Source organism: Molossus molossus, unplaced genomic scaffold (assembly GCF_014108415.1).
Source record: "Molossus molossus isolate mMolMol1 unplaced genomic scaffold, mMolMol1.p scaffold_m16_p_38, whole genome shotgun sequence".
In the NCBI taxonomy this organism is placed as follows: domain Eukaryota; kingdom Metazoa; phylum Chordata; class Mammalia; order Chiroptera; family Molossidae; genus Molossus; species Molossus molossus.
Window position 1 is genome coordinate 575,129 of NW_023425375.1, and position 27,932 is coordinate 603,060.

General features: G+C 37.8%; 1 protein-coding gene across 2 annotated transcripts in view; it reads left to right on the top strand.

Moving 5' to 3' along the window:
* Positions 1-27,932, top strand: part of PEAK1 (pseudopodium enriched atypical kinase 1) — a 273,801-nt gene that overhangs the window by 103,126 nt on the left and 142,743 nt on the right. For both annotated transcript variants that reach the window (XR_004961994.1, XM_036281544.1), the window contains exon 5: positions 18,147-18,308. The gene's annotated coding sequence lies outside the window, so the exon portion shown is untranslated. The remainder of the gene's footprint in view (positions 1-18,146; positions 18,309-27,932) is intronic.

The window sequence follows — 27,932 nt, forward strand, 5'->3', positions numbered from 1 at the left end:
TCCTCTTTCATTTCTGATTTTGTGTATTTGGGTTCTCTCTTTGTTTTCTGGTGAGTCTAGCTAAGGGTCCATCAATCTTCTTTATCTTTTAAAAAAAACAGCTCTTTGTTTCATTGATCCTTTGAATTGTTATTTTGGTCTCTATGTCATTTATTTCTCCTCTGATCTTTACTATTTCCCTCCATCTACTTGCTCTGGGGTGTTCTTTTTGTTTGCTTTCTAATTCTTTAAATTGTGAGGTTAGACAGTCAATTAGGAATTTTTATTGTTTTTTGAAGTAGGCCTGTAGTGCTATGAACTTCCCTCTCAGAACTGCTTTCGCTGCATCCCATAGATTTTGTGTTGTTGTGTGTTCATTTTCATTGGTTTCTAGGAAGTTTTTAATTTCTTCCTTGATCTCCTCGGTGACCCTTTGATTGTTTAATAACATGCTATTTAGCCTCTGTGTGTTGAAATGTCTTTGCATGTTCTTGTTGCAATTGATTTCCAGTGTCATGCCATTGTGATCTGAGAACATGCTTGATATGATTTCAATCTTCTTGAACTTGTGGAGATTCAGTTTTTTTCCTATCATGCGGTCTATCTTTGGGAATGTCCCATGTGCACTTGAGAAGAATGTGTATTCTGTAGTTTTGGGGTGTAATTCTCTGTAGATATCTATTAAATCCATTTGGTCTAGTGCTTCATTTAGCGTCTGTTTCCTTGCTAATTTTTTGCCTAGAGGATCTATCCAGTGCTGTCAATGGGGTGTTGAAGTCCCCTGCTATGATTGTATTGTTGTCGATTTGTCCTGTGAAGTCCTCCAGAAAATTTTTAGTATATTTTGGTGCTCCTATATTAGTTGCATATATGTTTATCAAGGTTATATCTTCCTGTTGGATATCCTTTCCATATTATGTAGTGGCCTTCTTTTTCTCTAGTTATAGCCTTCATTTTGAAATCTATTTTATCAGTAATGAGAATTGCTACCCCAGCTTTTTTTTGCTTTCCATTTGCGTGGAAAATTTTTTTCCATCCCTTCACTTTCAACTTATGTGAGTCTTTAGTTGTGAGGTGGGTTTCTTTTAAACAACATATAGATGAGTCATGCATTCTTATCCAATCAGCTACTCTGTGTCTTTTTATGGGAGCATTCAATCCATTTACGTTTAAGGTGATTATTGATATGTACTTATTTATTGCTATTTTTTTTAGTGTGGTTCTATTTTTCTTCCCATTTCTCCTAGTAATTACAGCAGGGCTTTTAACATTTCTTGCAGTGCTGGTTTGGTACTAATGCATTCCCTTAGCCTTTTTTTGTTTGGGAAACTCTTTATTTGATATTCAATTTTGAATGATAGCCTTGCTGGGTAGAGTAGTCTTGGATTCAGATTCTTGTTTTTTATTACTTCATGCCATTCCCTTCTGGCCTGTAGTGTTTCTTGTGAGAAGTTAGCTGAGAGCCTTATGGGGTTTCCTTTGTAGGTAACTTGTTGCTTATCTCTTGCTGCTTTTAGGATTCTCTCTTTGTCTTTAATTTGTGGCATTTTAATTACTATGTGTCTTGGTGTGGGCCTCTTTGGGTTGTTCTTACTTGGGGCTTCTGTGCTTCTTGAACTTGAATGCTTTCTTCCTTCACCAAATTAGGGAAGTTTTCTGTCACTATTTTTTTGAATATGTATTCTCTATCTCTTGCTCATTTTCTTCTCCTTCGGGGACTCCTATATTGCGTATATTATTACGTTTCCATTTGTCCCATAGTTCTCTTAAGCTGTCTTCCTGTTTTTTCATAGTTTTTTCCTTTTTTTTTCTGATTGGTTGATTTTTTCTACCCTGTCTTCTAGTTCACTTATCCTGTCCTCAGCTTCCTCTACTCTGTTTTTTATACCTTCCTATGTGTTTTTCATTTCTGGTATGTCATTTTTTATCTCTTCTTGATTGTTTTTAATTTCCAATTGGCTTATTTTCAGTGTCTCTATGTCCTTACTCATGCTGTTCAGCTTCCTCAAGATCATAGCTCTGTTATCATGCCTAATTGCTCCACATTAATCTCATCTTCAGTGGAGGTCTCTTGCTCTTTCATTGGGCTTCTGTTTCAATGTTTCACCATTTTGGGTATCACAGTGGGCTTTGGAGCCTGTCAAGTTTTCCCTGTGGGTGTTGGTGTTCTGCTGTTTGTGGCTCCCTCTCTCGTGTTTAGATTAGTGAGGAAGGCCTCACGTTAAACACCACAGTCAAGTCTCAGTTTCGTGGTTAAAGTTGCCAGCCCAGGAAAGGTACTGTTATCCTCTATCTTTTTGCCTGGAGGCTAGCAGTCAAGGTTACATGATGAGTTTTGGCTTGTCTCTTGATTGAAAAGCTCCCTCAGGTGCTCAGCACAAGGGGATTTCCCAAGGGTAGAGCAGATGCTGGTTGTTAATGAACTTCAATTAGCACTTCAATGGCCCACAGGGTGGGGTTGGTTCTACCAGGTAGGAGCTGGCTGCCTCTCCTCAGAGCCTTGGGAAGGAGCAATATGCCCACAGTCCTGCGTGGCTTTCACTCAGCAAAAGCTCTGAGTGTCCTCCAAATCCCTAGTGTCCCAACACAGTTCCAGTCCAGTCTGCCCTCCCTCTGCTGGAGCCCAAGGTGAGTGGCTGTGGCTGTGGCTGTTTTAGCCTCTGTTCCGGCTCTGTGCGGTGGAGCTGCTTGGGAGTGTAACCCCAGGGCGCTGCTCACAGCTGAGTCCGCTGCCGAGCTGTGGACCATGGGCTCCCAGCCCCTGTCTCGCGCCTTCTCAAGCCTACCAGGATGGAGTCAGTGTCCCTCATTATATGGTCCTTGCAAGCTGCTTTTCTGTTGCTTTTTCCCATCAATTTGTCTGTGTTATTGTTGTAATTCCAGTTTGGTTCTGGGAGACGGTCTGTGTAGCTTCCGTTCACTCTGTCGCCATTTTTCCGTCCGAAGTCTAGCAAATTTTTGATGGAGTCTTCAGGGTTTTTTGTATATAGTATCATGTCATCTGTGAATAATGATAGTTTTACTTCCTCCTTTCCACTTTTGATCCCTTTTATTTTTCCTTCCTGTCTGATTGCTGTGGCTAAGACATCCAGTACTATGTTAAACAAGATTTGTGAAAGTGGGCATTCTTGTCTTGTTCCTGTTCTTAAGAGAAATGCTTTTAATTTTTCCCCATTGACTATGATGTTGGCAGTAGGTTTTTCATATATGGCTATTATTATGTCGAGATATGATCCCTCTATTCTCACCTTGCTGAGCAGTTTTATGGTAAATGGGTGCTGGATTTTGTCGAGTATTTTTTTTAGCATGAATTGATATGATCATATGATTTTTTTCTTTCATTTTTTTTTTCTGTGGCGTATCACATTTATTGATTTGCAAATATTGTACCAGCCTTGCATCCCTGCGATGAATCCCGCTTGGTCATGTGAACAATTTTTTTGATTTATTTCTGGATTCGATTTGCTAGTACTGTATTTTGTTCAGGATTTTGGCATCTGTGTTCATCAGGGATATTGGTCTGTAGTTTTCTTTTTTTGTATTGTCTTTTTCTGGTTTTGGAATTAGAATAATATTGGCCTCATAAAACAAGTTGGGAAGTATTCCTCCTTTTTGAATTTTTTTAAATAGTTTGAGAAAGGATATGAGTTCTTCTTTGAATGTTCGGTAAAATTCCCCGTGAAGCCATCCAGGCCTGGGCTTTTGTTTGCTGGGAAAGTCTTGATTACATCTTCAATTTCTTTTGTTGTTATTGGTCTTTTCAAGTTTTCTATCTCTTCCTGGTCTAGGTTTGGGAGACTATGCATTTCTAGAAATTTGTCCATTTCTCTTAGATTGGCAAATTTGTTGCCTTATAATTGTTCATAGTAGCCGTTAACGATCTTTGTATTTCTGTGGTGTCAGTTTTTACTTCTCCCCTTTTATTTCTGATTTTTTGTATTTGGGGTCTCACTGTGTTTCTTGGTGAGTCTAGCTAAGGGTCCATCAATATTGTTTATCTTTTTAAAGAACCAGCTCTTTGTTTCATTGTTCCTTTTAATTTTTTTTTTTTTTTGGTCTCCATGTTATATATTTCTACTCTGATCTTTACTATTTCCTTCCTTGTACTTGCTCTGGGGTTTTCTTTTTGTTTGCTTTCTAGTTCTTTAAGTTGTGGGGTTAGATAGTGTATTAGAAATTTTTCTTGCTGCTTGATATAGGCTTGTAGTGCTATGAACTTCCCTCTCAGAATTACTTTTGCTGCATCCCAAAGATTTTGTGTTATTGTGTGTTCATTTTCACTGGTTTCCAGGAAGTTTTTAATTTCTTTCTGATCTCCTTGGTAACCCATTCATTGTTTAATAACATGCTATTTAGCCTCCATGTTTTGAAATGTCTTTGCATGTTTTTGTTTTAATTGATTTCTAGTTTCATACCATTGTGATCTGAGAAAATGCTTGACATGATTTCAGTCTTCTTGAACTTGTAGAGACTTAGTTTGTGCCCTAACATGTGGTTTATCTTTGGGAATGTGTCATGTGCACTTGAGAAGAATGTGAATTCTGCGGTTTTAGGGTGTAATTCTCTGTAGATATCTATTAAATCCATTTGATCTATGGTTCATTTAGAGTCTGTGTTTCCTTGTTGATTTTTTGTCTAGAAGATCTATCCAGTGATGTGAGTAGGTTATTGAAGTCTCCTGCTATGATTGTATTATTCTTGATTTCTCCTTTGAAGTCCTCCAAAAGATTTTTAATATTTGTTGGTGCTCCTAAATTGGGTGCATAAATGTTTACGAAGATTATATCTTCCTGTCGTATAGATTCTTTCAATATTATGTAGTGGCCTTCTTTGTCTCTAGTTATGGCCTTCATTTTGATATCTACTTTATCAGATATGAGTATTGCTACCCCAGCATTTTTTGCTTTTCCTTTGTTTTAAAGATTTTTTTCCATCCCTTCAATTTCAGCCTATGTGAGTCTTTTGTTGTGAGGTGGGTTTCTTGTAAACTACTTATATATGATCATGCTTTCTTATCCAGTCAACTACTCTGTGTCTTTTTATCGGAGCATTCAAACCATTCACATTTAAGGTGATAATTGATATATACTTATTTATTGCCATATTTTTTTAAGTGTGGTTATATTTATTTTCCCATTTCTTTCACTAATTACAGCCGTTTTTTTAGTATATCTTGCAGTGCTGGTTTGGTGTTAATATATTCCCTTAGCCTTTTTTTGTCTGGAAAGCTCTTTATTTGACCTTCTATTTTGAATGATAGCCTTGCTGGATAGAGTAGTTTTGCATTTAGATTCTTGTTTTTTAAGATCTTGGTTACTTCATGCTACTCCTTTCTGGCCTGTAGTGTTTTTGTGGAGAAGTCAGCTGAGAGCCTTATGGGAATTTCTTTATAGGTAACCTGTTGTTTATTTCTTGCTGCTTTTAGAATTCTCTCTTTGCCTTTAATTTTTGGTGGTTTAAATACTATGTATCTTGGTGTGGGCCTGTTTGAGTTCTTCTTACTTGGGGCTCTGAGTGCTTCTTGAACTTTAATGCATTCTTCCTTCACCAATTTAGGAATGTTTTCTGTCACTTTCTCATAATATATTCTCTAACCCTTGTCTATTTTTTCCTTTGAAGGGACTTCTATGATGCAGATATTATTATGTTTCCAATATTGCCACAGTTCTCTTAAGCTGTCTTTCTGTTTTTTGTTTTTTTATTTTCATTTTCTGATTGGTTGAATTTTTTCTACCCTGTGTTCTATTTCAATGATCCGGTCCTAAGCTTCCTCTACTCTGCTGGTTAGTCCTTCCAATGTGTTGTTTATTTCTGCTGTTATTCTTCATTTCCACTTGGTTGGTTTTCAATGTTTCTATTTCTTTACTCATGGTGTTGATGTACGTACTCATGCTATTGAGCTTCCTCAAGATCATGGCTCTGAACTCTACCTCTGATAATTTGATTAACTGCATTTCATTGATATCATCTTCGGTAGAGGTCTCTTGTTTGTTCATTTGTGATTTGTTTCTTTGTATCACCATTTTTGCTATCTCAGTGGGTTTTGGAGCCTGCCCAATTTTCCCTGTTGGTGTTGGTGTTCTGCTGTTTGTGGCTCCCTTTACTGGGTTTGGATGAGCGTGGTTGGGTCCATGTTAAACACCACTGGCAAGTCTTACTTTCCGGGGTAGATTTGCAAGCCCAGGAAGGGTTCAGTTATCCTCTACCTTTTTCCTGGTGGCTAGTAGTCTCAGTTAGTCAGTGCCTTGGAATGTAGCCCTGGTATTCTGCAGAAGAGGATTTACAGAGGGTGGCATAGATCCTGGTTATTACTGAGCCTCAATTTGCATTTCTTTGCCTCACCTAGGAAATGCTAAATCTCCAAGGTGGGAGGTCAGGGGGATTGCTGCTTTTTCCCACAGCTCTGGGTAGGAGTGTACTGGCCACCGTCCCTTGTTGCTGCAACTCAGCAAAAATTGTGAGTGCCCTCCAAATCCCGGGTGTCCTCACAGAATTCCAGCTCAGTCTGCCCTCCCTCTGCGGTAGCTTCCAGGTGAGTTGCTGTGGTTATTTTAGCCCTCTGTCAAGCTCTCTGGGCTGTGGAATGGGCTTGGTCTTTATTCCCCAAGTGCGCTGCTCACAGCTAAGACTGTTGCTGTCCGTGGGCTCCTAACCCACCACCCTCTCACACCTCCACAGATTCTATCAATGTCCCTGGTTATATGGTCTTGTCCTGCTGCTTTTCTGTTGCTTTTTTTCGAGGATTCGTCTTTATTTTAGTTGTAATTCCCATCTGGTCCTGGGAGATCGTCTGCGTAGCTTCTATTCACTCCACCTCCATTTTCACATACTCTAGGCCTATCTTTTACGTAGCTGGGTCTCATAGGCCTCTCTGGTGCTCCCGCACCCTGCAGGTCCCCTGGGTAACTTATTGCACAATCCCTTTGGGGACATTGTTCTATGCCTATGTTATGGGCTGCTGGGTTGCACAGGCCTTTCTGGTGCTTCAGTACCCCGCAGGTTCCGTGGTTAACTAGATGGCACAGTCCCTCCTGGGTGGCACAGGCCTCTCTGGTGCTTCAGCACCCCACAGGTCCTGGGGTTAACTAGATCGCACAGTCTCTACTGGGTCGCACAGACCTCTCTGGTGCCCCTGCACCCTGCAATTCCCAAGAGCAGGCAGCTGGATTGCACCTGTCTCTCTCGGGCTCAGGCTTCCCACTGCTCTTGTAAGCTACAGGACTGCTCAGGCCTCTGTGGAGCCCCAGGTCCCACAGTTGGCTACTGGGGAGTGCTGCTGCCCAGTCGGGCTCAACTCCTGCTCAGCTTTTGCTGTAGTTTTTAGGGATGGGTCTCAGCTGCTTTTGTTGCCTGGGCATGGTTGTCTGCTCCCCAGCCTCTGTTGCTGGGGGTATATCTAGATTCTGATCGGGCCACTACTTTGGGGGGTGGTGCTCGGCTCTGGTCTGTCTGTGGCTTATGTGAACAGCACCTTCGGAGCTCCACTACTGCACCGGTGTGTGTTGACACAGAGTGTCCACTGGTCCCATGATGCCAGGTATGCTGGTGGGCTCAGGTTGCTAGGCCCTAGCCGCTCCCAGTGGCTTCTCCCAGGGAAGGCCCGGAATCTTCCAAAATGGTGGGACCTCCCTGAGGCGCATAGAGAAGGGCCCTGAAAAGTCGCTTACCGTGGTAGCCAGCTTCTCCTGTCCACAGCACAGGAATTTTCTGCTCTGCATCTCTGCACTTCTCGGGTTTGGTCGTCCACCTTCACGTCTACTCACACTCTTACACACTCACTCACTCTCTCACACACTCCCCCTTCCTCTAGTCCTGCCTGCCAGCATCCACTCACTTGGAATTTGGGGGGCCAGTCTCTCTGGCCTGCAAAGTTTCTGTTGAGAAACCAGCTGACACTGTACTAGAAGCTGCCTTGTAACTGTCTTTCTCTTTCTGCTTTTAAGATTTTCTCTCTGTCTTTAACCTGTGACATTTTAATTATGATGTGTCTTTGTGTGGGCCTATTTACGTTCTTTTTCTTTGGAACTCCTTGCATTTTCTGGAATGTGTGTCTCTTTCCTTCATCAGGTTAGGTAATTTTTTAGTCATTATTTCTTCAAATAGGTTCTCAATTCCTTGCTCTCTCTCTCTTCTGTTACATTCCAGATGTGGATGTTGTTATGCTTGATAGTCCCAGAGGTTCATTAAACAATCCTTATTAAAATTCTTTAAGTTTTTCTTTTTGCTGATCTGATTGGGTGTTTCCTGCTACCTTGTCTTCAAAATCGCTGATTTGATCCTCTGCTTCATCTAGTCTGCTGTTGATTCCTTGCTGCATATTATTCATTTAATTATTACATTATTCATTTGTATCTGGTTCTTTTATATGGTTTCTAGTTTATTTTTATACTGCTGAGGTTTTCCCAAGTTTCTTGAACATCCTATAATTAGTGTTTTGAACTGTATAGCTGGTAGTTTGCTTGCTTCCATTTTATTTGTGTTTTTTTTTTCCCCCCATGAGTTTGGTGCTGTTGTTTTATTTGGGACATGTTTCTTTGTCTCATTATGACTGCCTCTCTGTGTTCATTTCTATGTACTTGGTAGATCTTCTGTGTCTCCCAGTCTTGGTAAGATGGCCTTATTTAGTGTGTTCTGTAGGATCCACTGCAGCAACCTCCTTGGTTTCCAGAGCCAGGCACTGCAGTGCATTCTCCCATGTGGGCAGTGTTTATCCTTCTGTTGTAGTTGAACTTTGATTGCTCTGTGCATGTCAGTGGGAGGGATTTACCCCCAGGTCCATTGGTTGTGAGGATGCCATGACTACAATGGAGGACCTGCTATGCAGGGGCCTACCCCACAGAGCATGATTTGCTTCCTTTTTTGTGTCTCTGGTTCTCACTGAGTTCATCCCTTAAGTTTGTTGATTATGGAGGTAATTGGCTGGTGCTCCAGTGTGGTATGAACTTACCACTGGTGTGCTGGCTCTGGGGCCTCCCAGGAGGTGTATGGCAACGTCAGCTGTTGCCTGTGTTTTGGCCAGCACCACCCAGCATGAAGTACAAATTGATGTAGATGCCTTCCATTTGTTCTGGTCTTGGGGATTCCCAGGAGAGGCTAAGATTTGAACTGTGGTCAGCTATTGCTAGTGCTGGGTCTGGGGTCACTTAAAAACAGATATGGGCTATGTGTTAAGGGTTTGTTAAACTTTGAGAGAATTTAGGAAAGTTCTTAACATAAGCCCTGATAGGTTATTTGTATGGAGATGCCACTAGAAGTGGCTTGGATGGGCCTGTACGTTGATGTGATGGGGTCTCAGGGAGTCACCAGGGTGAGGTGAACAGTGTGAGCCAGGTTGATGGAGACTGTTATATGTAGTCGTCAGTGTTTTTTGATAAGGGCTCAGCAAAGGGAAAATGGTTTCTGCCAGTACATGGGTCTGGAATAAAGTTGCCCCTTTGTCCCTTGCCCCCAAACCCACATTCATTTCCATCCCCCTATGTCCTTGGCAGCCTTTTGAACTGCTGGTCCAGTGCTAGAGCTCAGAGCAAATGAGTTTGAGTAAGTCTGTGTATGGGCCGTTTAAGAGGAACAGTTGTGGCTCCAGCAGTCTTCTGTCTCAGTCATAGTCTTGGCTAGTTGTCACAGCTAGAAGTTATGGGGGCTTCTCTTTCCCACACTGGAACCCTGGGCTAAGGAGCCTAATGTGGTGCTTAGACCCGTCAATCCTCAGGGGGTTGCAGCTGAGATAACCCTTTTGATGTTTTACCACTATACATGGTTGTGGGACAAGCCTGTTCCATGTCTCTGTCCTTCCCGCCAATCTCGAGGTGACTTCTGTTTATCCATATTTATAGGACTTCTGTTCAGCTAGATTTCAGGCAATTCTCAATGCTAGTAGTTCTGCAGTTTAGTTGTTATTTTCATGTGGTTGTGGGAAGTTGCCAGTACCATGTTTACCAGCTCTGCCATCTTGACTGCAATACAATATTATTTTTCTTTTGATCTATTTTTCTAATTGTTTCATAATAGAAAAACAATTCTTACCTTGCAAACTATACATAAATAGGTGGCTGGTTGGATTTGGTTCATGTGTTATAGTTTGCCAATTTATGCTCTATATGGTTAACAGACTCTCAAGTAAGTATTAAATTTCCTAGTGAACTGTTGTATTTTATTCTAAGTGATATTTTTATCTGAACTATTTCGTACTATTAAAAGATATAGCACAGTAAATAAGATCACACAATACCAGGCTTGTAGTGCTTGGACAGATTTTATAATATCAAAGGTTGTATCAGAGGCTCCTCAGCCAGTGGTGAATTAGGGCTAATATCTAATTTAGCTTACATCCAAATTGGTACTTTATTTCTTTTTAATTACACAAGGTTAAATTTCATCTATCCTATTTTATTTCAGTATGCCTGTATTATTAATGTTCCAAAATTTAGCACATATATCTGTACCCTAAATTTAGTTAGCTCGTGATGATATTGCCCTGGTACTCATGTAAAAAACAAGTCCCCAAATGTTACATCATATTTAACTTCATGCTGTCCCCACTTACCATATCTAGAGATACTTCTTCTTAGTTCACAATGTGAGATTACTCTTTTCTTCATTACCTTTGCTTATATAATGTCTTACACATAACCAGTTAGAACTAAAAGTATATTCTCTTTACCTAATGTAGCTTAGCATGCAGTAGGTTCCTCTTAGAATGCTCTGAATTTTTCTAATATCTACAGCAGTGCTGAGGTATAAAGTCTATGATTTTATTTGCTTTTACGTCCATATAGTTAATTCAAGTCATACTTCAGAAGAATGATTATGTAGTTCATATTCTATAATCATAATTGTACTTTTTTTTCATCAAGTATATAATTTAAGTTTTTGTAACTAGGCAAAATTGAGTGCCATGGAATATCAAGAGGATAAGACTCTGCTTTAGGTAGATGGTGCTATTGTATCAGTGAGTGTGTAGAAAAGGGAGTACTGCCCTCGCTGGGTGGCTCACTTGGTTGGAGCATCATCCTGTACGTCAAAAAGCTACAGGTTTGATTCCCAGACAAGGTTTGATACCTAGGTTGCAGGTTCATTCACAGGTTGGCGTGTATACAAGAGGCAGCCGATGAATGTTTCTGTTTCCTTTCCTTTCTCTCTAAAATCAGTAAAAACATATACTCGGGTAAGGATTTTAAAAAGATAAGGGCCCTGGCAGGTTTGGCCCAGCTGTTGGAGCGTTGGCCTGCGGACTAGAGAGTCCCGGGTTTGGTTCCCGCTAGGGGCACGTACCAAAAGAAAAAAAAAAGGGAGTACTTTTCCAGCGTGCATGTCTTCATGATATATTTTTCAACACTGGTACATTTTACATTCAGAGACAGAACCTTTACTATCAAATGTATAATGAAACTAAGAATTGTTACTGGAAAGTCAGCACTTAAAGAGAATTTTCATAGTTAAGAAAAAAGTTAAAATTGAAAAAAACTTATGTCATTATTGTCATTACGTAGGAATTAATAAATAAGTTTAAAATCTGGCCAGTTTTTACATATTTCTGAGTGGTGTTTTATTGAAGACCTTTTTCACTAATTTTTCTTTCTTTCTTTTTTTTTATTTTTATTGTTGATAGTATTACTGATGTTCCTCGTTTTCCACCCTTTTGCCCCTTCTACCCACTGCTGACCTACCCCAGACCTTATCACACTATGTATTTTCTGTGCCTATGGGCTCTGCATATATGTTCTTTGGTTAATCTCTTGCAGCTCCTTCACCCCCAGCCCTAGCCCACCTCTCCTCTGAGATCTGTCAGTCTGTTTCATATATTCATGTTTCTGGATCTATTTCAATTTCATTAGTCATTACTGATTTCTGATTCTTTCTGATTGAGCTTTGTTTAGAAGATTATATGTTTCTAGGAATTTTCCATTTCTCCTAGGTTGTCCAGTATGTTGACATACAATTTTTCATGGTATTTTCTTATAATTCTTTGTATTTCTGTGAGCCTCCAGCTACTCTGTAGCCATCTGCTTTTCTCATCCTATAGGCCAGCACAAGTCTTTTCTTTTTCTTATTGGGCCACATAACTCTATTTTTATCAATCAGTAGTAGCCACAGTGACCCAATTCACTCCAACACAAATTGAGGGTGATCATGGAGGAGACAAATTTTTCCTTTTCTAAATCCAGTTTTTCCAGAAAGCATCTTATTTGTCAAACTATTATGAATCCCCCTGGAATGAGATTCTAAAACATTTTACTTGTTTTAGGCCTGTAATGTTTATTCCTTGCCAATTCCTCCTTCCAAGTGGTACGGCCAGCATAATGCTTTACCTTCCAGCCACTTTTCCTAATTCTTATTTCATTTTCTAAATAATTTAGAATATTTTTTTCATGAGTATTATACTCTCATTCCTGTCTTGCAATATGTATGTTCTGTGTCTGAAGAATTGTTCATATTGAACATCATTTCCTCAGAGGGCCTTGACGCACTATCTAAAATGGCATCTCCAAAAGGGAACCCTCCCTCCTGCACTGTTTGTGGGATTGCAAATTGGTGCAGCCATTATAGTAAACAATATGGAGGTTCCTCAAAAAACACCTAAAAACAGAACTACCTTATATCCAGCAATCCCACTTCTGGGTATTTAACCAAAGAAATCCAGAACATTAATTTCAAAAGATATATGCATCCTTATGTTCATTGCAGTGTTATTTATTTATTTATTTATTTTTTTATCCTCACCTGAGGACATTTTTTGCATTCATCTTCAGACAGAGAGGGAGGAAGAGAGAGAGAGAAACATCAATGTGAGAGAGACACGTCAAGCGGTTGCCACCCACATGACCCCGACTGGGGCCGGGGACAAACCCCAACCAAGGTACATGCCCCTAGCAAGAACCAAACCCGGGACTCTCCAGTCCGTGGGCTGACGCTCTAACCGCTGAGCCAAACTGGCCAGGGCCATTGCAGCATTATTTACAATGGCCAAGTATAGAAGTAGTTCAAGTGCCTATCATAGAACAAATGGTATTATACAATGGAATATTACTTGGTCATAAAAAAGAACAAAATCTTACCATCTGTGCTGATATGGATGGACCTAGATGGTATTATGCTGAGTGAAATAAATCAGAGAAAGATAAATACGTATGATTTCACTTATTTGTGGAATCTAAAGAACAAATTAAATGAAAAAAGAAAAAAGAAACAAAGTTATAGCTACAGAGGACAAACTGAGGTTTGCCAGCCAGATGGCAGGTAGCTTGGAGGGCTGGGATGAAAGGTGAAGGGATTATGAATTACAAATTGGTAGTTAAAAATGTCATGGAATGTTAAGTATAACATAGATAATATATTCAATAATGTAACAAAGACTGGCCAGTGTGGCTCACTGTTTGAGCATTGACCCATGCACAAAGAGGTCACCCGTTCAGGGCACAATGATCTTGTTGCAGGCTGTATCCCCAGTATTGGGTGTGCAGGAGGCAGCTGATTGATGTTTCTCTCTTATTAATGTCTTCCTGTCCCTTCTTCTTCTCAAATCAGTAAAATCATATTTAAAAAAATAATATTGCGATTACTATGTATGGTGTCAGTGTGTGCTAGACTTTCTGGGGGAATCACAAATAAATTATATAAATGTCTAACCACTATGCTGTGTACCTGAAATTAATTAAAGTAATATTGAGTGTCAACTGTAATGGAAAATTATTTAACATAATAATAAAATGAGAGCGGCTTCTCCACCCTCTTAATATTTAACACCCAATTTTATTTTCCTCAAAGCTTTTATGATTATCTGACAGTTTGTTTACATATTTGTCTCTTTCTGTACTACATTGTGATCTGTCTGAGAGGAGAAATGTTACCATTCTTATTTTTTCTTTATCCCTACTACTTATTACATTGCTTTTCATATAGTAGGTTCTGAGTATCTAATTTTTATGTGGTTGTCAGGATGGATTTAGTTAAACTATGTCTAATGCACAATTTGTAGAAATATTTGATATGTTAACATGTATTATGAATCATCAAGATGGGATACAATAAGTATATTTACACAAATTTATTTCACCTCTTAACTACTTTTTCTTCAAATCTTTATATTCGATTTCCACAGAGGGCATTTTGAAAATCTCATAAGGTCTGTTGATACACTGAGTTTTTTCTGACTAGTTCAGATAATTTTTTAGAGTAAGTTACTGAATACTTTAGAGTACATTTCCTACAAACAGTAATGTTCTTTCACATAACCTGAATAAAATAATCACAGTCAGGAATTCAACAGTGATAGGTTACTACTGTATAATCCACAACCCTATTCAATTCATGACATTTGTTCTGGAATTTAGTGGCGAAAATCCCTAGGAAGGAGAGAGGCATCGAGTATGTAACCTCACAATGTGCACATGTATTCTTTTCAATTTTCAGGCTGATCCCTAAGTGTACATGTGTAGAGGAGACTCCATAAAGTCTAATGGAAACTAAGAGTTGACATGGGAAGTTGTTGAGGCAGCATTTCTGATCACATTTGGAGTTTGAGTCCTACCAAACACATTAGGGTTTCTGTTGAAATCTCAGAAGGATACTGTCTTAGAAGTAAAGGCTCTTCAGAGCCTAAGGGATTTATTTTCAGACTAAGGGAAAAGCTGAAACATATCCTCCCTAACAAAGTATAAAGCCATGTATCCACAAGTTCAAGATTATCAGCTGGTATTTAACTGCCTATTAGAAGAAAAATCAACACACTACAAAGGAAGATAAAGTAGAGTTTTGATAGCATATTATTCATTTTGTCCAGTATGTAATAACAAATTATCATCTGAAGAAAGAAGAAAGCCCTGGCCGGTTTGGCTCAGTGGTCGGAACGTCTGCCTGCGGACCGAAGAGTGCCGGGTTCGGTTCCCGCTGGGGGCACATACCTCCCTTGCAGTTCATCCCCAGCCCTGGTTGGGGTTGTGTGGGTTGTCAGGATGGATTTAGTTAAACTATGTCTAGTGCACAATTTGTAGAAATATTTGCTATGCCGATGTGTCTCTCACGTCGATGTTTTCCTCTCTCTTCCCTTCTCGCTCTATCTGAAGATAAATGCAAAGGTGTCCTTGAGTGAGGATAAAAAAAAAGAGGCAAATATTGCCTATAGAAAATATAGACTGTGTCTATAGAGACAACTAAAAACTTTTTAAAAAAGAACAAGAGAATGTAGAACTGCAAATATAAAACCTAAAATGAAAAATTCATTGGCTAGACCTAATATCAAATGAGAGATGACAAAAGAAGGGGCAGGCAAACTCTCTGACAGATCAGTAGAACTATCCTACTTGAAGAACAAAAAGAAAAAAATAATTTTATAAAAGAATCTCATTGGGAAGGAGTCAAACATGTATATTGAATGTCAGAGTGAAAATGGTACAGAAAAATGTTTTTAAAGAAACAATGACTGCCCAGCCAGTTTGGCTCACTGGTTGAGCATCCACCCATGCACCAAGAAGTCTCCAATTCAGTTCCCAGTCAGGGCACATGCCCAGATTGTGGGCCTGATCCCTAGTGGGGGGCATGCAGAAGGTGGCCAGGCCAATCGATGTTCTCTCATCGATGTTTCTATCTCTCTCTCTCTTCCTCTCTCTCTAAAATCAATAAAGAAAAAAATATTTAAAAAAAAGAAGTAATGGTTGAAAACTTCTCAAATTTAGCAAAAAATAACTTATAGAGCCAAGAAGTTCATTGAATGACAAGAAGAATAAATACAAAGAAAACCAAATCCCGACATGTCCTCCTGAAAAACAAAGAGAAAATCTTAAAAACAGCCAGAAAACAGAACAATACTATTGCATTGTATAGTATTTGTATCGGGTAACAATACTATTAATGACAGCTGCTTGTCAGAATAATGGAAGTAAAAAAATGTATAGAATGATTTCTTCCAAAGTGTAAGAAAAACAAAATACACCTTTCAACTCAGAATTCTATATTTAATGAAAATATTTTAAAATGAAGGTAAAATAACAATTTTTTATAAACAAAAACAGATAATTCACTGTCAACAGTCCTGTAGTATAAGAAATAATAAACAAATGTATTTAAGCTGAAGAACAGTGATATCAAATGGAATCTCGGTTCTACAGGAATAAATGTAAACCACCAAGAAGATAAATATATAAAACATTTATCCCCCCCCCCCCGTTACTTTCTTTAATAGAAAGCTGACTTCTTAAAACATAAGTTCAATCCCTTTATTATGGAGTGTTATAATACACATAGAGATATATAACATTAGCAAAAAGGATGTTGTAGAAAATGGAATTATACCATTGCAAGGTTCTTAATGTTTTACATGATGTTTAATATTAACTTTAAGTGGACTGGAATAATATGAGTATGCATATTATAATCCTTAGAATGGAAGCAGTAAAGGAAAATAAAAAAAATTTAAAAATATTTGACTAACTGAAATTAAGGCAGGAAAAAACAGAACAGGAACAAAACAAAAGCAGCAAAAACAATAGAATTAGAAAGCAAACTGCAAAATGGTAGTTATGAATTCAGATAATTTCGATAATTACATATTGATGGGCTTAAACTCTGCAATTAGGAGTCGGGGATTTTCAGACTGGAAAAATAATATAAGATTCAATTATATCCTGTCTACAAATGACACAATTAAAATGTGAATGTTTAATTAAACACTGTTTATGTCTCTTCATCTTTTACATAGTTGGGTAATTTTTCAGTGGCTGTATTGTGATTGAATACTTACAAGTCCAAGAATAAAATATTTGAAAAAACCATTTGGGAGCCTGAGAGGAACAAATGCAGGATTGATTACAGGAGGATAGTAAAACACTGCATTAGGAGAGAGTAGGTCTGGGTCCTCATTTCAATTTTACAAATAGCCAAATACCTATGCTTGGGAAATCACTTTTTTAACTGTACTTTTCTAGGTTACCCATATTTGTATACCCATAGTTCTATTTTTCATATTCAAATTTTAAAATGTAATTGGAATAAATTGCATTTTCTTTCTTTAAAGCCTTATCTTATAATGGAAACTATTTTCCCATAGTGTATGTTATCCTGGGCATCATAATTTCATCTATTTTTTAGTGATATATGTCTATTCTTGGTAATGTTTCTCCTGTGTGCTGCTTAACATTGTTATGTACCACATGAATTGATGATATAAGCACTCTAAGAACATTGGCTGTTGTTTTCGTCATGAATAACCCAGCTGTATTGGAGTTAGGTATTGTTTGATGGTGCACAAACAAAAACTTCCTTAATTAAATGCTTTTCTGTTGTCTTACAATTTATACAACAATCAGAAATCATTTAAAAATAATCACAGTTATATTTTGCTTTCTACTTAACTCTTCCATTTATTTTCCTTGTCTTTGTTAAACAAATTAGGGATTGGGCCGGTTTGAATGTACATATACTTGGTGCCCAAGAATAAAAAATCGATAGAAATTTATTAATTCAATTTAGGTGACATTTTATATACCAGACTATAAATATATTTCATACTTGTGCATAGAGTAAAACTGCAAAGTGACTAGTGAAAATTTTCATTTGGAGTTACCTACTTTTATATTTTTCAGAGGTTGTATCAAAACTGGACCTTGTGACGATTGATTGATTGATTGATTGATTGATGTTAGAGAGAGGAAGGGAGAGATAGAAACATCGATGAGAGAGAACATCGATTGGCCGCTTCCTGCATAATGCCCTGCCCCCACTAGTGATCTGGCCCACAACCTGAGCATGTGCCCTGAGGAGGTATCGAACTGGTGACCTCTTGGTGCATGGGTTGATGCGCAATCACTGAGCCACACTGGCTGAGCATGTTGTGACATTTATAATTGGAATGTTAGTAAAAAGTGAAGTAGAGATTAATATTTCTCATTCGATAAATGTTCTTAAAGTCTTAAGTGCCTCACTGCTGATTTGATTCTTATAAGTTACTTGCTTCTTAGATGTGATGACATGGATCGTTGTTGAGTGTGTGAGGCTCTGTCCATGTTTAACCTAAGTAAGGGAGATACTTCTTAAATAAGTAAGACTAATTCTAATTCTTGAGTGAGGGTGAAATTATGAATATCCCAAAGGGAAAAACAAAACAAAACAGTGCAATATTTTTAAAACTAGTTACCTCTCCAGTATAGCTCTATTTAATTTTTTTTCTCTTGCAGTAAGCATTACAGTCTTCAGAAAATAAAGAATGAGAAGCAAGGAAGAAAGAACATTCATCTTGGAAGGACCCAAAAAGTACTTTGAAATTTTAAAGGAATGTAACGATAGCTGCTAAAACCACCTTTGTCGCCATAATGGATGAAGCACTTCAGATTTAACTGGTAACCAGATTTCTCACATCATGTTACATTTCTACCAAGAACTTTAGGTGACCTGAAAGGATTTCTTTTTAAGTTTAAATATCTACCTTACAAATACCAAAGTATAAATGAGGCTGATAAATGTATAACTTATTTTGCATAGGTAGGTTTTTTTGTTTTTGTTTTTTTAATTTTAACCCTTACTATTTAATGATAATATTGATCAAAATAAATTTTTTTCCATATTATTAACTTTCTAACCTAAAAAAACTTATTTGAGTAAGAATATGACATAGTAATAGTACACTTATAGGTCCATCCTTCACAAATATATTTTTCTTTCATAGAAATAACCCAGGCAGCATAAGTGGTAGTATCCTATCACGCATACAAAGGTTATTTTAGTTTTGTTTTCTTAACTTCATTTTATGTTTTTTAGTTTTCTTACTTGACATGGTCTCTTGATCTTTTTCTTCATGTCTGACATTTTGTTTTTGTTTACTTTTTAATTTATTCTTTGCCCCTCCTTCTTAGGAATTTAGGGTTATAAAAAATGCCCTGGCCGTTTTGGCTCAGCAGTTAGAGCATTGGCCTGCAGTCCAGAAAGACCTGGGTTTGGTTCCCCCTAAGGACACATGCCTCCGTTGTGGTTTGTCCCCGGCCCTGGTGGGTCGTGCAGGTGGCAGCCACTCAATGTGTCCCTTTCACGTCAATGTTTTTTTTCTCTCTCTCTCTTTTCCTCTCTCTTCCTCCCGCTCTGTCTGAACAAAAAGTGGAAAAATGTCCTCGGGTGAGGATTAAAAAAACAATAAATTAAAAAATAAATAAATAAATAAATAACTCAGATCCAGAATTGAAATCTAGATAGAAGTTTGGAAATTGCAAGGACTTACATTTGAAGTAGAGTGAAAACAATTATAGGAAGACTTAAGATATTTGTCAGTCTTCTTCAGTCTCTTTGATCTTAGTCCAGAACTGTTTCAATGCATGTTTGGTAAAGATTCAGATGTTTGAAAAATTTTTATAACAACCTAGTGAACAATTATTCATTGGAAGCCTATTAATTTGATTTTCAGAGGTAATTTGTTTGCTTGAGTTGTTTGGTCTTGGTAGTGAATGAGTACAAATGAAAACCAAACCAGGTCTTTGCTGTGAAATGCAGATGTGAAAAATCAATCAAGTACAGTATCAATACTAGTTCTAATGATTCTGAGGAATACAGGACCTATTTAAAGGAAATTATTCAAATTGACAAGTATAACTCCAAGATACATACTATGTAAAGAATGAATGTCCTAATTTTTCTCCCCTGTGCTAACATTACCATGATAAAAATTTACCTTCACATTGATTTTTTAAAAATTCTTCAGTTTTCCCTACTTATGGAATAATTAGAACTTTTCCATATTTTTGTCACTACCAGCCAGGTAGCAGAATTTGCCATTTTAAAATATCTAGTAAATTATTTCTAGTCCTCAACCATTAACAAATTAAGTGAAGTTGAAGAAAGTTACTTTTGATATGCAGCAGAAATGAAAGTGCTGAATGTTCACTTATCCAGGTAATATAATATGTAGGTCACCAAATTTTCCTGTCTTCTCCATTAATGATATAAGGATTTTTACCCATTAAATTATATTTGATTTTATAATTTTTTATAACCACGGTTTCATTAATGAACCCCAAACAACATTGTCAAATTTTGTATTGTGGTACTTTACCACTTCTTATCAAACTCTTAGTTCCATTTATATCCATGTCTCAGGTATTTTGGGAAGCATGGATAGAATCTTTGAAATCTATGGATAGTAGATATTTGTAATCATTAAGTTCTACTTATTTCACTACTAAATTTCTTTTCAGTGTTACAATATTATGAAGAACTAGATTAGATTAGATTTTGACCTCTCTACAAATAAAACAAAAAATAAAATGGCATCTCACCCATTTTGGAAGTCATGTAATTCACATCCATGAGGTATATAGAATTAAAGAAAGCTGTCTGCCTTTATATATTCAAATTTTCTGTTTCTATCCAAGCTGAGTGCCTCCAAAATTTGGAATCTGTGGTGTTTGAAGAGGGAATGGAATCAGATTTCTAATTTTGCAAACTTTGACAGCTACTCTGAGGAGTCTAAAATTTAAAAAATGATAATCTAGCTATATAATGTAAAAGTTGAATCAAACACTCAATTTTATCCACGTTTGTTTTATTAGCTTACAGTTATGGTTCTTAGGGTTGGAAAAGTGTATTCTTGCAGACAGGATGACTGCTCTGAACAATATGATCTCCATCTAGAATCTTAAACTCATAAAGCTTGATAGACCTTTAGAGCATCTTGTATAACACCTTCATTTAGGAAAATTGCCATTATGAAGGAAGCCTGTATGTAACTTTCCCAGACAAAAAGGATTTAAAAATAATAGTAATTAATGTGTTTATAGTGATTACCATATGGAAGCATTGGGATTAGTGTTTAATATGCATTATCTTAAGCTTCACAACTCTATTTGACATAGGTCCTATTATTAAATATCTCAATTTCCATGTGAGGAAACAGATTCTCAAAGAGTTAATTTCCCTACATCAAATCAACAGTTAGAGGTAGAGTTCAGTTTATATCTGAGTTCTTAACCAGTTTATTATAGTTTACAAATATTCAGTACAACTTATTGAAATTGCTTCTTTACACAGTGTCTGATAAGGAAAATGTCTTATTGTTAGCAGCATTCTCATTTCAGCTTTGTAAATTATTCTCCCTTGTAGTACATGTTGTGTTTCTTTTGTAGCATAAATTTTATTTTGTCAGTAATTTATCATTATTTTGATTATATTCTCAAAGTGTTATTGTATAATGTAAAAGAAAAGATGATGATTTAATCTGTTACTTGGTAAAGGTTAACTTCTTGATGGTATTAGTAGACCCACATTTTACTTGAGATAGTTAAGAGGACAGAAGAAGATAAAGAGAAATGAGTGGGAGAAAATTGCAAAACTGACCTCTGGGTACTCCTTCTGGCACCCCCATGATGTGAATATTGGTACGCTTGAAGTGGTCCTAAAGGTTCCTTACACTATCCTCATTATTTTGGATTCTTTTTCTTTTATGCTATACTGGTTGCATGGATTTTGCTTCCTTATATTCCAAATCGATGGTTTGATTCTCGGCTTCACCTAGTCTACTGTTGTTTCCCTGTAAATTATTTTTTATTTCAGTTATTTCATCCTGCACTGTTGACTGGTCCTTTATTATGCTCTTGAGGGCCTCACTAAGTTTCTTGAATAACCTTATAACCAGTGTTTTGAACTCTGGATCTGTTATAATACTTACCCTATTTTGTTTAGTTCTTTTCTTGGAGTTTTGTTCCTCACAATAACCACAGGAATATTATCTCCATTTTCAGATAAGGAGAGTGAGTCAGAGTGCCCTACCGAAAGTCACAGAACCAATAAGGATTGAACCAATATTGGAACCCAGTCGGACTTGACCACTAGATTATAATGATTGAAACCACCAAATTCTTGTAAAATACTGAAGGACTGCAACTGTCTCCATTTTTATTTTAAGTCAGCTACTTTGAGACACAAAATTTAAATCTAAAAAAAAAAATTATGATTAGAGTGCAAAGATACTGTGTTATAGATGTCCCATCAGAAAAATAACTTTCTTTCTACTTATTGTTTTACTTTTAAAAGTATGTGGTGCTTTTTAATTGTTACCTAGTTTTCCTTAAGTGCTTAAGTGGCTATACTTGACTCCACATGGTTAGTTTTATCACTGGAAAGGATTTATTATGTGAATAAATAATAAGTAATAGATAGGGTTGAGTCCATCAGTTTCACAAACTGAGGGTTTTTTGTGTGTGTGTTATTGTTTGTTTTTTGTTATTATTTTTCTTTCTTTTGTGTGTGTGTGTGTGTGTGTGTGTGTGTGTGTGTATTTTAATCCTCACCTGAGGATATTTTTCTATTTATCTTCAGATAGAGTTGGAAGGAAGGAGAGAGAGAGAGATGAACATGGACATGAGAAGGACACATTGACTGGTTGCCTTCTGCACGACCTCACCCAGAAAATAGAGGGCCCCTTAAATTCACTGCTGGGTGTATCCAGCAGACCCTCCTCTGCAGGACCCGAGCACAACAGTATGGCCTCACCAGCGGTCCTAGTCCGGCTGTGCACTCTCCAGGCTGGTGCTGTAACAATAGCAGTGCTCTTCTCTGTGAGGATGTAGTCTGGATCTCCCAGGTGGACTGAATCCCCACTGTTTTTTTACCACCAGGTGCTACATGGTCTCCTCATGTCTTTTTCTCTTATGAGACCTGCTTTTCTCTTGCTGCTTTTAAATTTTTTTCTTACTTAATTTTTGGCATTTTAATTACAATGCAGGCTCTTTATAACAGGAAAGTTTGGGATTCCAGCAGCATTCCCTGTCACTCAGCTGCAATCCCTGTTGGTTTTCACAGCCAGAACATATGGGGACTTTTTTTCCTGGTCCTTGAAACCTGGGCTGAGGAGTCTGTGTGTGGCTGGGTCTCCTTACTTCTCAGTGGTGCTCTGCATAGTGAAGATATCACCACCCATTTATAATTGCCCTGCTTGGGTGTGGACCAGCTTTTTCAGAGTCTCTGCCTTTCATGCCAGTCTCACATGGCTTCTTCTGTATATCCTTAGTTCTGTTCAGCTAGGCTTCAGGTGGTTCTCAGTGATGGCTGTTCTGTAATTTTAAAGTGGTCATTGTGTATATGTACCACAAATCCTTTTTTTTTTTTTTAATTTTTTTTTTTATCCTCACCTGAGGACATTTTTCCATTTTTTGTTCAGATCGAGGTGGGGAGAGAGAGGAAGAGAGAGAGAGAGAAACATCAGCGTGAAAGGGACACATCAAATGGCTGCCACCCGCATGACCCAACCAGGGCCGAAGACAAACTGCAACCGAGGTACATACCCTTAGTGGGAACCGAACCCGGGTCTCTCTGGACCGCAGGTCAATGCTCTAACCACTGAGCCAAACCGGCCAGGGCCACAACTCTTTTATCCAGTTGTCAACTGATGGACATTTGGGCTATTTCCAGATCTTAGCTATTGTAAATAGTGCTGCTATGAACATGGGGGTACATATATTCTTTCTGATTGGTGTTTCAGGCTTCTTAGGGTATAGTCCTAGAAGTGGGATCACTGGGTCAAATGGCAGTTCAATTTTTAATTTTTTGAGGTAACACCATATTGAAATGTCCATCAGTAGACGAATGGATAAAAAAGCTGTGGTACATATACACAATGGAGTACTATGCAGCTGTAAGAAAGATCTTTTATATTTTGAGACGACATGGAGGGACCTGAAAAGTATTATCCTAAGCGAAACAAGCCAAACAGAGAATGACAAGCATCATATGATCTCACTTATTTGTGGAATATAATGAACATAACAGTCTGGGGAATGGAATGGGGTAGTCCCAGAGACATGGAAGTGGGGTACAGACTGACAATCCCCAGAACAGGAGATGGTGGGGGAGAGATAAACCACAGAACTTAAATTTATGTATGCATGAACAATGGACATGGACAACAAAGCTGGGGACAGGGTGAGGAGGGAGGAGGATGGGGGAGTGGCAATCAGTGGGGGAAAAAGGAGAAACATCTATAACAAAAATAAATTAATTAATTTTAAAAAATAAAATAAAGTGGTCATGGGAGAAGATGGGTACTGCATTGACCCTCTTTGCCTTCTTGACCGGAAGTTTCACTGGTTAATTTTTTTACATAAAACATCAATAGTGTTGCCCTGGCCAGTTTTGCTCAGTGGTTAGAGCATCGGCCCATGAACCAGAGAGTCGCGGGCTCGGTTCCCACTATGGTCACATACCTCGATTGCAATTTGTCCCCAGCCCCGGTTGGGGTCGTGTGGGTGGCAACCACTCAATGTGTCTCTCTCATATCAATGTTTCTCTCTCTCTCTCTTCCTCCCTCTATCCCTCCCGCTCCATCTGAAGATAAATGCAAAAATGTCCTTGGGTGAAGATAAAAAATAAAAAAAAAACATTAACAGGGTTGAATCTAATTAGTACTAGCTAATTGTAAGTAATGTGAAATGCTGAAATATAGTTTGAGACTTTATTTTTATCTTAATGTATGTTATTTCATTTACAAGTAGAATAAAATACAATAGATAGTGTTTCTGAATTATTATTACCCTTCTCTGTTACAAGACCTCAACTAGTCTTCAATTTTATGGTTTATAATTGAAGCATGATGAAAATATAGAGAGGATTTATGTGGATTATATTATGTACTTTTTCTGCAGATAGCCCAGAGGCTTAATGTCTTATTAAAGCAGTGATTGGTTAACTTGTTCAGTAAACATAATAGTAATTTAATGAGACCAAGTAGGTACACAGATTTAACGGTGGTGGAGGGCTAATCAGAGAATGTTTTTCAGAAGAGGTAAGTTTTAAGTTAAAATTCAAAGATAAAAGACCTTTTTGAGGGTATGTTAATATATTTAAAAAGTTTTAAAAATATATGCACCTGTAAAATTTAATGACAAAAATTTTGAAAAGATTAAATTAGGATGGTGTTCATTATAAAGCATATTAATATTAGAGAAAATCTGGAAATAACTTATACATCAAAATATAAGGAATGGTCTGGCTGGTGTGGCTCAGTGGTTGAGCATCAACCCATGTACCAAGAGATCATCAGTTCGATTTCGGGTTGGGACACGTGCCCAGGTTGTGGGCCTATTCCCAGTGTGGGGCATGCTGGAGACGACCAGTCAATATTCTCTCTCATCCATGTTTGTATCTCTCTCTCCCTCTCACTTCCTCTCTCTGTAGAATGGACAAATAGTTCTAGGGTAAATCTAGAACATGAAAGAATATACCATCATTTTAAATGATGTTCTAGAAGAATGTTTATTGATATAAAAAATATTTATGATGTATTGTTCACTGAAAAAAAGACAGGGTTTTGATTGAAATTGTATTAAATCTGTACATCATTTCGGAGCAAATTGGCATCTTTACTATGTTGTGTTTTCTAGTAGATGAACATTGTATGTCTCTCCAGTTATTTAGTTGATTTCTTTCATTAATGGTTTATAGTTCTTAGCATACACCTGTTGTACCTGTTTTCTTAGATTTATATACTGTACAAGCATTTTATTTTACTTTTTGAGCTGTTATATAAGGTAGATTTTAAATGTTGGTTTCCCTTTTCATATTGCTTGTATATTGAAATTCAGTGTGTCTGTGTGTGTGTATGTGTGATAACCTTGTATTCTGTAACCTTACAATACACATTAATTCTAAGAGAGTTTTTTATTTTTTGTATATTTTGGAGGATTTTCTATGTATATAACTTCCTGCCACCTGTAAATTGCCTCCGTTGTTTCCTTTTCCAATCTGTATGCTTTTTATTTCTTTTTCTTGCATTTGTCTTTCTCCGTAAGGCAGTTGTTTAAATGAGAAAATGAAGACTTTGAAAAAGGTGAATATGAGTTTGACGAGGAGAAGGCAGGGACCAAAGACATGGAAGTAAGTTGACCCATCATACAATCTGGCATAATATTCTTTAAAGGGATTTACTCTCATTTTAATAATCTGGTCAGATTTGAGATGTATATTTGAGGTAGAGTTAGCAAGACTTAAATGGATTGATTGGATTAGAAGAGAGAGGGTCAAGAGGAAAAAAAAACAATGACTGCTAGTTGTTTACTTTTATTTTATTTTATTTTATTTTATTTTATTTTTTTTATCCTCACCCGAGGATATTTTTCCATTTTTTGTACAGATAGAGTGGGAGGGAGAGAGAGGAAGGGTGAGAGAGAGAGAGAGAAACATCGACGTGAAGAGACACATCGAGTGGCTGCCACCCGCACGACCAACCAGGGCCGGGGACAAACTGCAACCGAAGTACGTGCCTTTAGCGGGAACCGAACCCGGGTCTCTCCAGACCGCAGGCCGACGCTCTAACCGCTGAGCCAAACTGGCCAGGGCTTTACTTTTACTTTTAGAGAAGTGGGGGGTAGGGTGGTATATCAGTTTGTTTTGTTGTTCCACTTACTTATGCATTCATATGTGCCCTGACCAGGGATCAGGGGTGATGCTCTAACCAACTGAGCTTCCCAGCTAGGGCCAATGACTGCAAGTTTTTGATTGAGCAAGTTGTTGGATGGTGGACCATTTACTGATTTGGGAGGATTTTGCAAGTAGAGAGATTAGATGTCAATAGTTCTGTCTTGACCTTGTTAAGTGTGAGATGCGTCCTAGACACCCAAGTGGAGATTGCAAGAAGGCAGTCATATTACAGTGACTGGAATTCATGAAGAGAGAGAGATATGGACTGGGGATAAAGTTTGAGAGTAATAGCATATAAATTAGATGTTATCTAAAGCCATGGGATTTGATAAAATCACTTAGGGAAAGAAAATGGATAAAGACAGGGAAAAAGTGCCCAGGCCGGTTTGGCTCAGTGGTAGAGCATTGGCCCATGGACTGGGTTCGGTTCACGCTAAGGGCAAGTACTTCAGTTGCAGTTTGTCCCCGGCCCCAGTTGGGGTCATGTGGGTGGCAGCTAGTCAATGTGTGTCTCTCACATCAATGTTCCTCTCTCTTTCTTCCTTCCTCTTTCCTTCCTGCTCTATCTGAAGATAAATGCAAAAAAATGTCCTCAGGTGAGGATTAAAAAAAAAGGGAAAAGTGATGAGGGATATTCTTGGTAACTCTCATGTTGAGAGATACAGTAGAGAAATGGCCAAAAAAAAAAAAAAAAAGTCTAAGAAGGGGCTGGCAAATGAGGTAGAAAGAAAATCCAAAAAGTGAGGCATTTCAGAAACTAGACAAGGAAGTATTCCAGGAAGGAGAGGTTGATCAACCATGTGAAATGGTACTTTAAGATTTGATAAGTTAAGAACAGAGAATTGGCCATTGGCCTTGGGGGAAATATAGTCTTTGGTGAGATTAATTAGCAGTATTTCAGTGAAGTGGTGGCAACAAAATCCTAATGCAGTGGGTTGAGGAGAAAATGGATGGGCAGAAAGTGAAGGGAACTCTTTTTGGAGAGTTTTGTTCTGGAAGTTAATGGAGGAATGCATTGGTACTTAGGACACATGGAGACATGAATATAAGGGAAGGTTGTTTTATTTTTTAAGATGATTATGCCAGTGGTAATTATGTGGAGTGGAGAAACTGATGATGCAGAAGATATAAGAGATCCTGCAGGGACAGTCCTTGGGAAGTCACAAGTGATGAGATCCTTACCAGAAGTAAAAGTGTTGGCCTTATAAAGGAACAGAAACTTATTCCATTGTAAGGCCAATGAAGGTAAAGTATGTGAAATCCTATGCAGTTAGGTTGATAGAATTAATGGGAAGATAAGATAAAATTCATCAGTTGTAAATGTCTTGGCAAAGGGATGTCAGAGATTTGAGGAGACAAGAAAATTTATGAAATAGTTATGTCAAAATGGCAGGTAAAATATATAGAAGAAACCAATTTGGATTTTATTTCTGACAATGTTAAGTCCCCATTTGAGACTTATAGTAATCCATGTTAAGTGATTATAGTCAGCACAGTTGTGTGGTTTTTCTCTGGTACTATTCATCTGCTCAGAAGCTGGCATAAGTAAGCTGATGTTTGAGTTGGCA